The sequence below is a fragment of the Leucopleurus acutus genome (genome assembly GCF_964270905.1).
Source record: "Leucopleurus acutus genome assembly, chromosome: X".
NCBI classification, from domain to species: domain Eukaryota; kingdom Metazoa; phylum Chordata; class Mammalia; order Artiodactyla; family Delphinidae; genus Leucopleurus; species Leucopleurus acutus.
In genome coordinates, this window is record NC_139148.1 from 40,995,808 (window position 1) to 41,012,554 (window position 16,747).

At 43.3% G+C, this 16,747-nt stretch overlaps 1 protein-coding gene across 1 annotated transcript in view; it reads left to right on the forward strand.

Annotated features, from left to right (window-relative positions):
* Window positions 1-2,066: 2,066 nt before the first annotated feature.
* JADE3 (jade family PHD finger 3) overlaps window positions 2,067-16,747 on the forward strand; it is a 151,339-nt gene continuing 136,658 nt past the window's right edge. Inside the window, exon 1 of the mRNA XM_082864236.1 lies at window positions 2,067-2,082. The gene's annotated coding sequence lies outside the window, so the exon portion shown is untranslated. The remainder of the gene's footprint in view (window positions 2,083-16,747) is intronic.

Below are 16,747 nucleotides of genomic sequence, written 5' to 3' on the forward strand. Positions count from 1 at the left end.
ATTTTATACAAAAATTAATTGAAAATGAAGCATGGCCTTATATGTAAAATATAAAACTATAATACTTTTAGAATGAAATACAAGAGAAAGTTTGTGGGACCTAGGACTAGGTGAAATTTTTCTCAGACATGACACCAAATCATGATACATAAATGCAAACATTGATAAGTTGGATTTCATCAAAATTACAACTTTTGGCCTTCAAAATCTCTTAAGAGGATGAAAAGACCAGCTACAGACTGGGAAAAATGTTTGCAGACCACATATCTGACAGAAAACTTGTATCTAGAATATATAAAGAATTCTCAAAATGTAATGGGCAAAAGACATGAACAGACATTTCACCAAAGAGGATATACAAATGGCAAATAAGCATATGAAAAGATATTTAACATAATCAGCTATTGGGAAGTGCAATTTAAAACAAAGAGGTATCACTACACACCTATTAGAATGACTAAAATAAAAATATAGTGACAACACCAAATGCAGGCAAAGATGTAGAGAAACTGGATCTTTCATACATTGCTGGTGGGAATGTAAAATGGTACAGACAATCTGGAATTTTTGGCAGTTTCTTATAACACTAAACTTATACCATTCGACCCAGCAAATTGCACTGTTGGGCATTTGTCACAGAGAAGTGAAAACTAATGTTTACACAAAAAACTCTACATGAATATTCATTGCAGTTTTATTCTTAATAGGCAAAAATTGGAAACAACCCAAATGTCCGTCCATGGGTAAATAGTTAAACAAACTGTAGTACATCTATAGCAATACTACTACTCAGTAATAAAAAGGAATGAACTATTGATACATGCAACAACTTGGGTGGATCGCAAGGAAATTATGCTGAATGAAGAAAAGCCAGTTTCAAAAGGTATGATTCCATTTACATGTGATAAAATTGCGCACTACTATATACACAGACACAGAAACGAGTGCATGTAAAACTGGTGTAATCGGAATAAGGCCTGTGGATTGTACCGATGTCAATATCTTGGTTATGTGAGATTACCATTGGGGGAAATTGGGTGAAGATTACATGAGACTGTTCTGTAATATTTTTTTTACAGATCCTGTGAATCTATAATTATTTCAAAATAAGTATAATAAAATGAGGTAAGTCTGAAGGACCATGAATATTTTAGAATTCATACATTTGCATATTATGACATAGAGCTTACCTTTCTGTTTAGTCTAGAAATGTAAATGAAAATGACAATTATGAGTTCATGGTAAAGGGTTTGTTGCTTAAACATTTGTATGAGTCAGTATTCCACCAAAGAAGCAGACCAATAGCTATAGACACACACACACACACACACACACACACACACACACACGCACACACACACGCGCGCGCGCGCGCGCGCGTGCGCGCACACACTCTCTCTCTCTCTCTCTCTTATTCATTCATTAATTATAAGATATTGGCTTACAAATGTGGGGCAGGCTAAGTAAATCCAAAATCTATAGGGCACGCAGTCAGAAAGGAATGATCAGGCCCACTCAGATTATCCAGGATAATCTCCCTTATTTTATGTCAACTGATCAGGAGCTTTAATTACATGAAAATACCTTCACAGCAACACCTTGGTTAGTGTTTGATTGAATAAATGGAGGCTGTAGCCTAACCAAGTTGACTCGTCAAAAAGCCACACATCATAAACCACTTGTGCTTGCAACTGAATAAATTTATTCTGTTAATAGCCACTTTGGCTTGATTATTATAGGTAATTCAAGTGCAAACGACTTAAATCAATAGTGGCCGACAAGAGTTGTATACATGAGGGTCCACTTATACAACTTTAGAGTTGAAAGGGGCCATGAAAAGCTTAGGTAGTATTTCAACACGGCCCAGGAACCTCCCCGTCGTCGGCGTCTCCGGCCCTTAGAGGCGCTGAGGCTCCTCCCGACAGCAGCGCGCCCAGCAGGAGCAGAGAGGAACCCACCTGGAGCCCAGCGCCGCGGGTGCGGGAGCACTAAGTGGGCGGAGCCTCGAGGCGCGCGGCGGTAGCGACGGCGCCCAGCCCGCCAGAAGAGCGCGCGGCGGGCGGACGGCGGGGAGCCAGTCGGGTAGGGCGAGCGCGGACAGCGGTTGGCTGCGGGGGGGTGGGTTGTGAGTGGAGCGCGGGGGGTGGGGGGACGGGGGGAGGAAGGAAGGGGAAGAGGCGGAGCGTGGGAGCGCACAGTGTCAGGAATACAATAGTGCTCCGCGCCGCTTCAGCCGCCGCCGCCGCCGCCTCAGCCGCTGCAGCCGCCGCCGCCCAACCGCCTGCCCAGCGCTGAGGCCTGACGGGCCGGGCGGGCGAGGGCCGAGGGCGGGAGCTGAGGCACTGGGGGCGGCCCCGGCGGATCCCGTGGCGGGGCGGGGGGCGGGGGGCGGGGGTGGGGAGGAGATTAGGGGGCAGGTGCGAGGGAGGGGAGAGAAGAAAGCGAGCGGTTCGGGGGGCGGTTACCACCCCTACCCGACTCGCCAGGCACGTTGCCGGGCCCGAGTGTGGAGCCGGGAAGGAGCGGCGACCGAGCTGCGCAAAGGTAGGCGCCACTGAGGCTCGACGCGGGGCGAGCGGGCTAGGGGGCGTCGCGTTGTGTGGGCAGCGGGAGTGGCGGCCTCGGGGAGTGGAAACGGGCGCCGCGGAGCGCAACGTCCCGGCCCAGCCTCGCCGCGCTCCGGGTCGCTTCGGCTCCTCACCGCGGTGGCCTCCGGCGTCCCCAGCGCCTTGGGGCCGAGAGCGTGTGTGGGCTGAGGTGAAGTGCCCGGTGGTCCCTGGCCGGCCGGCGCAGCGCCGGGTGGCCGGCGCGGGGGCAGGGGTGGTGGGGGCGCCCGGCCGGGCTCGGCTGCGGCTACACTCGGGCAGGAATTGAGCGCCATAACTGTTGCGGCCGTTCCCTCCGGTGCCCCATCCTGGCGCCCCCTCCCTCCCGGTCCACTGCCTGCTCTCGGGGCTCCCGGGGTCAGACCCGCGGCGGGAGGACCTGCTCTGCCGGCCGCCTGGAGCCGGATGCTCCGGGGAGCGGGGGCGCGCCCTGACTGTTTCGATGTTGGGGGGCGGGAAGAACCGAGTCCCGGAGACTGGGGGCCGGGCGGTGCGGGCGGCGGCGAGGTCCCCGGTGAGCCCGGGCGCCCCGCGGGCTGGCGAACTTTCCCTCCCCCTCGCGTCATTGTTCCGGCGCTCCGGGTCCGGATCCGCGGTGAGCGCCGGGCGGTCCGGGGGCGGGGGTGGCGAAAACGGGAGGGCTTTGCCAGTCTTATGGGAAAAATTTCCCATCGCTGGGCAAGGCAAAGTTAACTTTTCTCCAGCAATCGAGTTGGTTTTATTCCCTCCGCCGTGGGACAATCGATTAAAAAAAAAGAAAAGATAGCCTCCCTCCAATCTTTTTCTCTCGCTTTTCAGCGGCACTGCTTCGGTGAAGTCTGGCTTTAAATTGCACCGGGCAACCTGCGTTTGTTATTTGTGAGGAGGAAAGGGGGGGCGGGATTTCGAGTGTGTGACCGTAATGGTGGTATGTGAAGGCATGTTTAAAAGTTGGTATCATTGTGTGGCCCTGGGACATATGCAGCTCCTAAGCATTTGGCAAGAAACTTGTTTGGCCGCTTCTCTGGATTTCTGAGTTGCAGGGAAATCCATGGTCTCAGATGTTCGAGAGATTGTTTTTGATGTGAGATCCGTTGATCTGTGAAGCTGAGGATGAGGTCCCCGTGTCGTCTCCCCCCGCGTCCCCCCACCCCCCTGCCGTCTGATTGTGTAAGAAATCAAAACCGTGTTGATGGTGATTCCAGTGGCCTGGAGGGAAAGGCGACCTCATTCCCTGATAAAGATAACTGTCTGCTTCTCTCAAAACTGGCAAAGTAATGGAAAATAATTTAGGTAAAGACTGGTTGCACAACATCTTGGCTTAGTTTAAGCAACCCAGAATCCACTTTCTCAGAGTAGTTCTCTTAAATACCTTCCCTGCAGCCATTTCTTGTCAGCCTGGGGGTGAAGGCGGGGTGTGAGAAAGGAGTCGGCCTGAACAAAGCATCGCGTTTTTATTTAATACTTTCATAACATCTGTAAACAATGGGAATGTGGATCCCAGGCCTCTGTACCTTTTGAATAGTGTAGTTCTCATGCTTTTATAGTATCATGTGATTACTCTTTGGATAAGTGAAAATGTGTTTTTTTTTCTCTTTTGTTTAGCCTAGGAGTATTCTACCTCAATAACATATCATTTTCTTTTTCATTTAAATTGAGCTCTAAATTTAAATACTTGAACTGTAAAAGGATAATGATTCTCTCCAAGGGTGAGAGAATTACATGAGCTCTCAGTCTTGGCTACCATCATTGACACCTTTTCTTCAACTATGCTCTTCTCTACAGTTTTGTTTGCTAGAGAAGTGCTCTTAACCCAGTATTGGTGCCTTGACAGTTTCTTGCATTCTTCATCCAGTCAGTTCTGGAATACTCAGGGGTCCTGGTCTGGTCCTAGAACCTACACTTTCGTTCTCCCACTTTTCTGAGTCGTGTTGCTGTGCCTTGGCAGTGTGGTAAATGCCTTCTCACCTGTAGGAGTTGGTGAATCTTGTTCACAGGTAGGGGAAAGTGAAAAAGGGCCTCCCACTCCTACCTGAAGTGTTTGTGATCATCTGGCCTCCGGGAGTGACTTGGAAGCAGCCTTAGGGGTGACCGGGACCCACCTTCTGGCCTGTAGAGAGTTCCCAGGAGCAAGAAAGGTGATGGTGCAGGGCTGTCATCATAGTTGAGATGTATGAGTTAGCAAAAGTTAAAATATTTAAGAACAAAGGATGTTGAAGGCTGTAGGTTGAGCATGATCTCCTTTGGTAATGCTTGTCTTTTCCCTCCTTTGTGTTCCACTGACCCTAACAACCCATTTCTACCCTAAGCTACACGAAAGCATTTCTTCTTTTTGCACGCTACTTTGAGGTCTGGCTGGAACTAAGCAAGTATTTTGGGGGAGGCAGAAGGCATTGGGTGTTTTTGAAGACATGGCATTACAAAGGACTCTAACAAGCCTTGATCAGGGATACAGAGGTTGAATATTATCATAGGACATAATGTACCTACCTCCTCATAGAGCTTACACAAAACAGGAGCTGAGGAAGGTAGAGATCATATGCTGGTTTACATTAAGAAAATCTCTCATCAGGGGATAACTTACTGTGACCTTTACTTATCTCACCTTATAAGTGAGGGGTGAGTATTGGGTGACACCCATGTGGCACTTTGCCGAAATGGCTAATATGGGACACTTGAATGGTTTACAAGTTTCTACCTGTTGTTCCACTTACAGTGACTGGGAAAGCTGAAGCATTCTGGTTTGTGGGGTGGGGAAGGTCTAGGATGAGTAGGTAGAAGTGATGAACGAATAAAAGGGTGCTAACAAGTGGTCATTACAGACCAAGTAACTACTAGCTTTGAGTTTTCTCTTTTCTGGAATCTTTGTGACTCCCCCATAGTTATTTTTGCCTCCTTCCTGTAGATCTCTCCTTAGACAACAGCAGCAAAGCTCTTACCATCGAAACTGCCTCTGTGCTTCTCTTGCCGGGGACAGTGAGCAAGAAGTGTCCTGGGGAGAATTTGCCTGACCCTATAGCTGAGCTTGGGAAACAGAAAGTAAGAACTCAAAGGTAGCCGACTGAAGAAAGCAGGGGGCCTGGTGTGGGGAAATAGTACTGGGGCATTGTCCAATGGGAGATACCTATATGTTCATTAGTGCTCTTCAAGCAGTAAATAATTTAATCTCTGTCCCAACCCAGAAGCTGTGGCTGAGCCCTGTTACCTAAGGGGCTTTTTGTTGGCTGATAGGCAAGGAAACCCGAGTCTGGAGTGTGTTTTTTGGAACAGCTGACGAGAGAATATGGTACCAGCATGGCCAGTACACTAGACCTTGTGTGTTGCAATCTCCTGGGAATTTTTTTTTTTAGATTTTCAAAACTTCTTATTTTGACACAATTAGAAAAAAAGTTGTAAGAATAGTACAAAGAACTCCTTTATTCCTTTCAGTCAAGGTCACCGTTTACTAACAGTTTGTTCCCATTTGCCTTATCATTTGCTCTTTCTGTTTCTTTTTATGAACAGTTTGAGAGTAACCATTGAGAGATTGGTATTTGTCAAAGGCATCTGCACAGAGGGTGGCCCAGGTGCAGCTGTGGGGTGCAGCAGAACATTGGTGAGTGAAATCTACCTAAAGCTGTAAAGCACACATTTGTAAATCACATGGAATCTCTGGTGCTAAATATAGAAATCAGTATCAATTGGAAAAGTGGTTAATGTAAACTCCCCTTTTGTCAGCATTTTCGTCAAGTTTGTTCTTAGCTCTGCCAAGCTTTAATAGTTATGAAAATCCATTCCACCACTCCCCCAACTTTGCACCTATAATATATTCTCGAACATTTTCATTTAATTTATTTAGCAAGCATATATTTGCTAGGGGTATAAGAGGTGAAAGATACTCATCTCCTTGAGAGCTCAACAGCCAGTGGAAAGGTAGTAAGGAAATCTATCACCTCAATCAAGGGGAAGAGTATTGTGCTAAAGGGGTTTACAGGGGTAATTGGAACAGCAAGCTGGTTAAGGATTTGAAGAGTTAGATACCTGGGAGTCATTTGGGAAGTATGTGAATGTGAAGATCCATCTTTTCTGAGGCTTGCTGCTCTTAGATGACAAGGTTTATGAGTTAGGGAAGCCTTTGGTGTCATATCCAACACAGACTGTGGGGTCATGCCAACTTGCATTTTAATCCACCACTTGATTTTGACCAGTTACTTAACTTCACCATGCCTCAGTTTCTTCATCTGCCAAACCACACCTCCGAGATAATAATTAATTGAGGTAATAATTGCTCTGTTGGGCTTCCCTGGTGGCGCAGTGGTTGAGAGTCCACCTGCCGATGCAGGGGACACAGGTTGTGCCCCAGTCCAGGAAGAGCCCACATGCCACGGAGCGGCTAGGCCCGTGAGCCATGGACGCTGAGCCTGCGCGTCCGGAGCCTGTGCTCCGCAACGGGAGAGGCTACAACAGTGAGAGGCCCGCATACCGCAAAAAAAATAATAATAATAAAAATAATTGCTCTGTAAACATTCATTTCGTCTTCCCTTCAAAAAATACAGTATGGGGGGAATAGCGTGAAAGGTACTAGGTATTAAGGTGAAATCCAAGGAGGTGTTTCTATTTTTCTGCAAATAAATATCTAATTACTAATTGTACTGAGTTGTGATGGAGATTACTATGAGATAATAGCAATAACAGCAGCGATGATTTGTTAACCATTTCTTGTGTGCTAAGCACTGTGTTAAGTGCTTATCACAGGGTATCTTTCTGAGGCTCAAAGAGGTGAAGCAAAGGTAACGTGCCTAAGGTCACACAGCAAGTAAGAGGTAGAATGCTTCTGAGAGGGAGATCAGCAAGGTGCCCTGGAGCCTGAAGGATGAGCAGGAAAAAACAAGGTAAAAGTCAGAGAGAAGGGATTGCTAGGCAGAGGGAACAACAGGTGTTGTAAGGGCACTGAGATGGGAGAGAGATGTAGAAAGAATCCACAGAGGTTTGGCTAGGACCTGGGGAAAGAGATGAGATAGGCAGGGGAAAATTGACAGGGCCTTATGGGACCTCATTAAGGAGCTTGTGTTTTATTCCAAGGACTGGGGGAGGCTGCTGGAAGGTGTTTTTCAGTGTGTGTGTGTATTTAATCCAGAAAGGCATCTAGTGAGGCCTAAACAAAAGCGGTTTAAGAGAGTCATTTCCCTTTCAGTGTCCCACTTTGTGATCCAATAGAGGCAGTGTTTCTGGCCTAAATGTGTAGATCTTTTTTTTTTTTTGGCTGCGTCGGGTCTTAGTTGCGGCACACAGGCTTCGTTGAGGCAGGCGGGATCCTCTGTTGCGGCACGCGGGCTCCTCTCTAGTTGCAGCGTGCGGGTTTTCTCTCTCTAGTAGTGGTTTGCGGGCTCCAGAGCGCGTGGGCTCTGTAGTTTGAGGCACACAGACTCTCTAGTTGTGGTGCACGGTCCTAGTTGTCCTGCGGCATGTGGGATCTTAGTTCCCTGACCAGGGATCAAACCCATGTCCCCTGCATTGGAAGGCGGATTCTTTACCACTGGACCACTAGGGAAGTCCCATGTGTAGATCTTAAACAATTTTTACTGCCCACCATTAACATGGCTAAAAAGAGTTGCTGTGATGCTGGAAGAAGCTGGTCCTGTAGAATGCTTCTAGAAGGAGGTTTAATTGGGCTCTTATATCTGATGCTTTTTAGGCTGCATTAAGGGAGCTCTTTCAGCTTTCACCAAGCCCTGTCAAATGGGAAAAAAAGTAGAATTGAAGGAAAAAGTGATTCCTGGAAACCTGAGTTGTTGTTCATGTTAGAAATGGAACTGTTGAATATATAAGACTTTGGCTTAAATATATCATGATAAAGATGCTTCAGTGACTAAATGGAAATTTTTTGTGGAGTGTGTGTGTGTGTGTGTGTGTGTTTGGTGTGTGCCATCCGTGATGGCAGACAGTGCATTTGTGAGAATCTGGGAAGACTGATGAATTTTTTCTATACTTATATATTTATTTATTCTCATCCAGGTACTGCAGGTTTTTCTGTTTGAAACTATTTCTTATGTGCAGAGTAAACTTCATAGGGAAAATCAGTGTTCTTTTCCCCTTTCCATATGTAGTGGACCACAAACATATTTACTTTGAAGTAGCCTATGTCAATTAGCTTTTCCTTCTTTTTTTTTTTTTTGGCAGGGAGGATAGTTAGCTGGCAGCTGGATGATCTAGGATGGCCTCGCTCACACATTTGGTAGTTGGCAGGCTGGTTGGTCTAGGAGGCCCTAAGCTGGGATGGCTCATCCCCACTCCAAATGGTCTCTCATCCAGCTGGCTAGTCTGGACTTGTTAACATCCTGGTCTCAAAGGCACAAAGAGTAGCAAGCGAGAGCAAGCACCAGTGCACAAGCACTTCTCAAGTGTCTGCTTGTGTCACATTTGATATTGTCCCATCAGCCAAACCACAGAAGTTCTTCCATGGCCAAGCCCAGAGTCGTTGTGGGAGGGGACCCTCCAGGGTGTGGACATAAGGAGATGTGAGAAAATTGGGGACCATTACCACAGTAATGCATAATAATTATTAATTAATATAGCAGCTTTTCTTTGATAAATCATTTTAAATGCTCATTTGTAAATGTAGTGTATTCTTGAGACTAAGTAATATGATCATGCCACGTCTCTTCTATCGAGTGTGGAGCTGAGTGATGGTTTTTCTAGGAGGAAGCCAAAGGGAGACAGTGTGGCTCTAGATGTAGATACCATCATGAATTGCTTGGCTGCTCACTGATCTTGTGTGGCTATTATCAAAGGAGCCCCTGGGTTTCCTCAACCTCCCGTTCAAGCTTTATCACAAAAACTGTAGTGTACTAGACTGCACTAGGTTTTGTAGTCAAGCAAAAAGATGGCTAACTGGGAATCCATCACCACCTGAAAGATGAGAGAAACATTTGCATCCTTTCTTCATAACCTTTATGTGATTTATAGTTTTACCTAAGAGAAGAAATCCTTATTTAGGCATTATAATAAGGACAAAGGATTCTCTGTAGATATGTTTTATTTGGTCAGGATTTTAAAATCTCCCTGTGGTTGCTGTGAAGAATCCACCATTGTGCTGTAGAGTGGCCAGTGACTAGTAATTTGGGGAGTCAGCCTTTGGCTTTTGCTTGTGAAGATTTTAGAAGTAACACCTTTTACACACCTGAAATAGGCTTTACAACCAGCTTGTGGCCTGAAATACATTACATGAAAATGCAACTGGACCCTAGGAAGCATGTGTGGGAAAATGAATAGAAGGCTCACTTTGTACATCTTAGAGCTGTACATTTCTCTAGAAAATTGCCTGGTGATAGAATCTCAGCTTCCTTTTTTTCCTCCTAGGATAAAAATTAAAAATGAAAAATCCCTGACATTTTAAAAGTCAGTGACTTGCACCAGTCAGAATGGCCATCATCAAAAAATCTACAAACGATAAGTGCTGGAGAGGGTGTGGAGAAAAGGGAACCCTCTTGCACTGTTGGTGGGAATGTAAATGGATACAGCCGCTATGGAGAACAGTATGGAGGTTCCTTAAAAAACTAAAAATAGAATTACCATATGATCCAGCAATCCCACTACTGGGCATATACCCTGAGAAAACCATAATTCAAAGAGACACATGCACCCCAATATTCATTGCAGCACTATTTACAGTAGCCAGCTCATGGAAGCAACCTAAGTGTCCATTGACAGATGAATGGATAAAGAAGATGTGGCACATATGTACAATGGACTATTACTCAGCCATAAAAAGAAACGAACTTGAGTTATTTGTAGTGAGGTGGATGGACCTAGAGTCTGTCATACAGAGTGAAGTAAATCAGAAAGAGAAAAACAAATACCATATGCTAACACATATATATGGACTCTAAAAAAAAAAAAGGTTCTGAAGAACCTAGGGGCAGGACAGGAATAAAGATGCAGATGTAGAGAATGGACTTGAGGATATGGGGAGGGGATAGGGTAAGCTGGGACGAAGTGTAAGCTGGGACGAAGTGAGAGAGTGGCATGGACATATATACAGTACCAAATGTAGAATAGCTAGTGGGAAGCAGCCACATAGCACAGGGAGAACACCTAGAGGGGTGGGATAGGGAGGGTGGGAGGGAGACGCAAGAGGGAGGAGATATGGGGATATTTGTATATGTATAGCTGATTCACTTTTTTATAAAGCAGAAACTAACACACCACTGTAAAGCAATTATACTCCAATAAAGATGTTAAAAAAAGAAAAAGTGACTTGGAAATAGCCATCAAAATTATAAATGCACATATCATTTGAACCAGCAAACACTTCCAGGAATGAATTCAACAAATGTTTGCGTGTTACTCGGAATATTGCTTATAATAGCAAGAGTGGTTATAGCCTAAGGATCAATCAAGGCTTGATTATACAGTAGAATATTACATTGATATTGCATGATCTTCAAGATGTACAAAATGAAAAAAAAAGCAAGAAACAGAACAATGTGTATTGTATACTACCATTTGTATAAAATAGATAGTGGGGCAGTAATATGTAAATTTTTGCTTACATAAACATAAAATATTTCTGGAAGGATATTCAAGACACTGATAGCTTTGGGGCATACATGGCCTGGGTAGAAGGTGGGAGAGAGACTTTTCACTGCATAAACTTTTATATATACTTTTGGAATTTTAAGCCACGTGAATATATTACCCTATTTTAAAAATTAAGTACATTTATCTAAAAAGAGATGGTATATGGTTATGGTGATGTGAACTTCCATGAACTCCTACACAAGTTGACCTGGTCAGAACTATCCATGTTAAAAAATATATCCAGCCAGTTTTGTTTCCTAGAAATGCCTCAGAATAGTGTACTTCTGAATTTTTAACTATAGCCCTACCTTTTTCAGAATGTCATATGAATGGAATCATACAGTATGTAGCCTTTTTTGGTCTTGCTTCTTTTACTTGATTCATCTATGTTATGTGAAATAATAGCCTTTTCCTTTTTATCGCTGAATTGTATTCCATTGTGTGGAATACAACGGTTCATTCACCTGTTTCAGGACAACTTGGTTGCTTCCAGTTTCTTGGCTATTATGAATAAAGCTGAATAAATATTTTGTGTGGACATAAGTTTTCAGTTCATTTGGGTAGATACGTAGGAGTGGGATTGCTGAGTTTTTATAAGAAACTGCCAAACTGTCTTCCAAAGTGGTTCTACCATTTTGCATTCCTATTCCTACCAGCCATGAAAATGAGGAGTGTATGTCAAGGTTCATCTTCCTGAATATGGATGTCCAGTAGTTCCAGAACCATTTGTTGAAAAGACTGTCCTTTCTCCATTGAATTGCTTTTGTACCTCTGTCAGAATGTGGTTATGCTCGTGTGGGTCTATTTCTGAGATCTCTGTTTGTTGAATTGATCTTTGTGCCTGTCATTTTGCCATTACCACACTGTCTTGACTATTATAGCTTCATAGGATTCTTGAAATCAGGTAATATGGGTACTGTTATTTTTTCTTCTTTATCAGAGTTGTAGAGGTGAGAGAGGACATCCTTCATTTGTTCCAGTCTTAGAAAGCATTCCATCTCTCACCATTAAGTACGATGCTAGCTGTAGGGATTTTTTTTTTAATATATACCCTCGTGTGCTGAAAAGAGTTAACATAGCAGGCCTGAGGCTGCTATCTTTAGAAGGCCTGCTGGAAAGGTTGGCCCTTGGCTGGTGTCTGGGAAATTGGCTTTTCAAACATTTTGAAAATAAAACATTATATTATACCTTCATTTATTCCTTTTCCAACGTTCTTCATTTCTTTATGCTAATCCAGCTTCCCATCTTATTCATAATCTTTCTGCCTGAAGAATTTTCCTTTAACATTAACTTTTATGCCAGATCTGCTGTCAGTAAATTCTGTTTTTGTTTGTATGAGAAAGTCTTTTTTTCCCTCACTTTTAAAGGACATTTTCATGGACTATGGAATTCTGAGTTGAGTTTTTTTCCTCTCTCAACATACTACTCCACTGTTGCCTTGCTTGCATGGTTTCTGTAAAGTCTGCTGTAATTCTTATCTTTGTTCCTCTATAGCTAATTTGCCTTTTTTCCTCTGGCTTCCTTAAGTCTCTTTGTCTTTGCCTAGGTGTGGCCTTTTAGTTTTTTTCATATTTATGCTGCTTGGTATTCTCTGAGCTTCTAGTGTCTGTGATTTGTTGCCTGTCACTAATTTAGAAAGTTCTCAACCATTATTTCTTCAAATAATTATTGTGCCCCATTCTCTCTTTTTTTCTTCCTTCTGGGGTTCCAATTACAAATATATTATACTGTTTGTTATTGTCCCACAGTTCTTGAATGCTGTGTTCTATTTTTTCTCCCTTTTGTCTCTTTTTATTTTATTTTTATTGACCTGATCAACAAATTTGATCTTTATGTTCACTGATTCTTTCCTTGTTTGTGTCAGTTCTACTGTTGATGGTGGTTTTTTACCCTTTTTTTATTGAGCATTTCCATTTGATTCTTTATCACAGTTAACATCTCTTTTCTGAAATTATCCATCTGCTCTTGCATATTGTCTACCTTTTCCATTAGAGTCTTTAACACAGTAATCATAATTCTTTTAGATTTCATTTCTGATAGTCCCAACTTCTGTGTCATACTGAATCTGGATCTGATGATTGTTTTGGCATTTGGAATATTTTCCTGCCTTTTATTATACCTCATAAATTTGTTAAAAGCTGAACATGGGCAGAAGAACACAGGTTTCCTTCTGCTAGGCCTTTAGTGTGGGGATTTTAATTAATCTAGTCAGGAGTCTGCCTGTGTTCCATGTTTGTTTTTGCTATGGGCACCAGAGATTTCTGATTCCTCTAGTGATACCTTCTTTTTGACTCCTGCTTGGCTTTGGGTTTTTCCTTTGTGCTGTTTCCCAAGAGCTGTCTCTTACAGCTCTCCCAGTTGTATTTCAGTGTTACTAACCACATAACTGGTTTGCCAGGTGGTGGTTGCTGGGGGAGGGGGAGTTCTCTGATGATTTGATTAAGCCTCAGACTTAGGCAGGTACTGGAACTTGGGTCTTGAGTGTGTCCTTCACAAGATTTCCTGCCCTTTCTCCAGGAGTGGAGCTTCTTTTTCTTTTTCCTCTGTTCATTCGCCCAGCAGCAGTGAGTATCCACCAGTGTCCTCAAGCCATAGATTTTAAGTCCCCCCGAAAATTAAGCCTTTTGTTCTGTACTAGAGATAAAGGAAAGGGGTCTGGGTGGATTTCACAGTGAGTGCTATTTTCCTCAGCCAAACAGCACCTTCATGGAATCTTTCTCTGACATTTTTCCTGATCTTCCCTGTAGGAGCCTTGTGGGATTCCTTTTGGTAAAACTTGGAAGAGGATGGGAAACCCCTCCCCCACAACATGGAGCCCAAGAGCTTCATACTCTCATGACATTCCATACTCTGGCCTCCAGTAATTTGTCAGAATCTCTAGTTTAATCTTCCTACCAGCTTACATGTTCGGATCCTGTGGCTACCTGCAGGCACCGGTCTCTTCAGATAGTGGGTTGGTGGTTTGCCCTATGACTTCACTTCTCTGATAGGTCCAAGAAGAGTCATTGATTTTCAGTCGATATAGCTTCTTTCTTGTAAAGGTGGAAATGATGACCTCCCAGTACTTTACATGACCAAGCTGAAACCTAAGTCCTCAAATAACTTTTAATCTACACAAATGTCTAATGTGCAGCCCATAGAAACTTAGTACAGGTTAGTTTTTTCCCCTTTTCTTTTTTTCAAATCCTTGAATTTTATAGTTTTATGGCTAGGGAGCCAGAAATAATTGATTCTGGCTTGGGTTCTGCCTATTTTAGGCTTTAAAAGCCTCTGTACCACTGGTAGTATGTTATATGTTTGTCTTGCTCTCTTCTAAAATTCTGTGTATGCCTTTGGTAACTATTGAGCATGTTGTTAGCACTCAATAATAATTTGCCTCATTCAAAATTAGAGCATGATTTAGCCTTTCTAGATCATAGAGTTTGTTAGTGACCATGTGTTCGTTGTTTTTATTCGTCACATTTCCAGGTGCAATTCAGTTCAGCTGATAGTTGTTGAGTGCCCACTGTGCTATGAGTGAGGCACTAAGTGTTAAGTAGAATACAAGCCTGACCTGGTAAATGGAGTGACCAAGGGGTTCCTGAAGGCAGTGGAAGCCCCATGGATGGAAGGAAATTGCAACTTGGGAAACATCTCCATTTCAATCTAGGATTTTTAAAATTCTTTTTAAATTTTTATTTTTAATTATACTAGTGATACATGAATGAATTCTAGTAAAAACTGAGAAGTTTTTACTAGAGCCATGGTTGTCCATGACATCCTTATGACATTCTCATTCCATCACATTCTCCTTCCCAAAGTTAATTTTGACTACTTACTTTTGTTTTACTGTGCAAATTGCTATATCAAACATATCATCTAATAAGTTTACTGAAATACTTAAAATTTTTTTTTTTTATTTTTGGTCGTGCCACACAGCATGTGGGATCTTAGTTCCCCGACCAGAGATCAAATCCATGCCTCCTGCTGTGGAAGCGCAGGGTCTTAACGACTGAACCGCCAGGGAAGTCCCGTGAAATATTTTTATATTTAAGGGAATAAGCACCCAAATTCATTTAACTTTTAAAGAATGTTTATTAGGGGTAACTGTCATCATTTAGGTTGGATGTGTGGCCTAATAATGATTCTTTGCTGCACATTATAATGTAACTCTTCTGGTTTTTAAACCTGAAAACCTAGTGTTGGTGACAGAACTGTAAAAGTTTATTTTGAGTAAATAAGAAATACAGAAATTCGTACTGACTGAAAAGATGACGACCTGTTGCCTTTTTCTTTAATTATCATAGTATAATTGACTTTTCTGGGGTGTGTATAGTTCAGTGGATTTTGACACGTATAGATCAGTGTAACCACTACCACAGTCAAAGTACAAAACAGTTCCACCACCCTAGGAAACTCCTTTGTGCTACCTCTTTCAGTCATACTATGTTCTCACCCCAACTGCTGGCAGCCACTGATCTGTGCTCTTATCACACTATAGTTTTGTCACTTTGATGTCACATAAATGGAGTCAGACTATATGTAATATTTTGAGGGTTTTTTTCACTCAGCATAATGCTTTTGAGATTCATCCAAGTTGTGTGTATCAAATAGTTTGTTCGTTTTTATTACAGAGTAGTAGTCTATTATATGAAACCACATTTTGGTTGTTTCCAGTTTTGGGTGATTAAAAGTAGGGCTGCTGTAAAAATTCATGTGCAAGTGTTTGTGTGCACATAAATTTGCATTTCTCTAGGGTAAATACCTGAGAGTGAGATTGCTAGAATTACACTGCCATTCATGGTAAAACTAGTTAGCTAGAGTTTGAATGCTAGAAATGGATAGAGTAACAAAGACCCAAATTGTTTAAATCTTGCTTTTGCTTCTTACTAGCTATGCAACCTTGAGTGAGTTTAACCTCTTTGTGCCACAGTTTCCATATTTGTAAAATGAAGTTAACAATAACAACCACTGGGATTATTGTGTGGGATTAATGGCATATTTTAAAAATTTATTTATGTTTGTCTGTGTTGGGTCTTAGTTGCTGCATGCAGGCTTTCTCTAGTTGTGTCAAGCGAGGACTACTCTTCATTGGGGTGTGCAGGCTTCTTATTGTGGTGGCTTGTCTTGTTGCGGAGCATGGGCTCTAGGCATGCAAGCTTCAGTAGTTGCAGCACATGGGCTCAGTAGTTGGGGCACGCGGGCTCTAGAGTGCAGGCTCAGTAGTTGTGGCGCATGGACTTAGTTGCTCTGCGGCATGTGGGATCTTCCCGGACCAGGGATCAAACCCATGTCCCCTGAATTGGCAGGTGGATTCTTAACCACTGTGCCACCCGGGAAGTCCTATATTGATGGCATATTAAGAATAAAATGCTGATCGGGACTTCCCTGGTGGTCCAGTGGTTAAGACTCTACATTCCCAATGCAGGGGGCCTGGCTTTGATCCCTGGTCAGGGAACTAGATTCCACGTGCCACAACTCAGAGCCTGCATGCCACAACTGAAAAAAGACCCCACATGCTGCAACTAAAAAAAGACCCCACATGCCTCAACAAAAGATCCTGCATGCTGCAACAAAGATACTGCATGCCGCAACTAAGACCTGGCACAGCCAAATAAATAAAT